This window comes from Mus pahari, chromosome 5, assembly GCF_900095145.1.
Source record: "Mus pahari chromosome 5, PAHARI_EIJ_v1.1, whole genome shotgun sequence".
Classification (NCBI taxonomy): Eukaryota; Metazoa; Chordata; class Mammalia; order Rodentia; family Muridae; genus Mus; species Mus pahari.
In genome coordinates this window covers 149930089-149931197 of record NC_034594.1, presented here as the reverse complement: position 1 = coordinate 149931197, position 1109 = coordinate 149930089, and positions in this window count along the sequence as shown.

The window sequence follows — 1109 nt, the reverse complement described above, 5'->3', positions numbered from 1 at the left end:
GGCATGATGGTACATGCCTGTAATAACAATACTTGGAAGGTAGAGGCAGGAGGATTGGAGTTTAAGGCTAGCCTCAGTTCTGTGTAGAGTGTGAGCCCAGCCTAGGCTCCCTGAGACCTTGAGAAACAAAGAACACAGTTCAGGAAGACCAGCTAGCCAGAAAGCAACATGCAAACAGGCAGGAAGGTGCGCCCCAGCCTTCCAAAGAACCTGGAAGTTCACAGAAGCTTCTAGGCTTCAACCCTCTCCTGCCAGCCTTCTCTCCTGCTGTGTCTACCTGGGGTACAGTTCTGCCTATTCCTGTGCTATAAATCCCACCGCCCTTTAAGACCCAAACAGAATGGATTTTATTTTTTTCTTCCTGATAACCCAGCCCAAGTAAGTCCTCATACACAGCATCTATACCAGCTTCCCAAAGGCATTTTAAGCACATTTATTTTATGATGTACACAATAGGAGCTAAATCAGTATTGAATGAATGGGTACATTTTGGGTGATGTTATCCAGAAAGCTTGAATTTTGGGTGGGGTGGGGTGGGAGGATGTGAAGTTTTTGCCAGGTGTGGTGGCACATGGCCACAATCCCAGTCCTCAGCAGAGCCACCCTAGGATAGAAAACAAAATATTCTGTTTTACAGAGAGAGAGAGAGAGAGAAAGGGGGGAAGAAAGGAGGGGGGGTGTCGTGGGGGGGGAAGTAAAAGGTAAAGAAGGAGGAAAATGGAAAGAGAAAGGGATGGGGGAGGGGAGGAGGAAGAAGACGGGCGGGGGATGATGGTGAAGCTAGAAGGGACATATTTGTTTTCAATTATGGGAACAGAGCTCACAGCTTCACTCATATCAGGTAAATGCATTTCCACAGAACTACAGCCCCAGTTCAGGTAAGTCAGATTCTGTCAGCACTGTAGCTCCTGCAGGCCCAGCATGCACTTTGCAACAGACCTGAGAACTGAAGATCTGTTCTCTCCCCCTTCCTTCCCTCCCTTCCTCCCTCCCTCCCCTCCCCTCCCTCCCTCCCTCCTCTCCCCTCCTTCTTCCTGGTGGCAGCTGATGCTCACTCTAATGCTCTGACTCATCAAGTCTTTGATGTGGATTCATCAAGTTTTCGATCT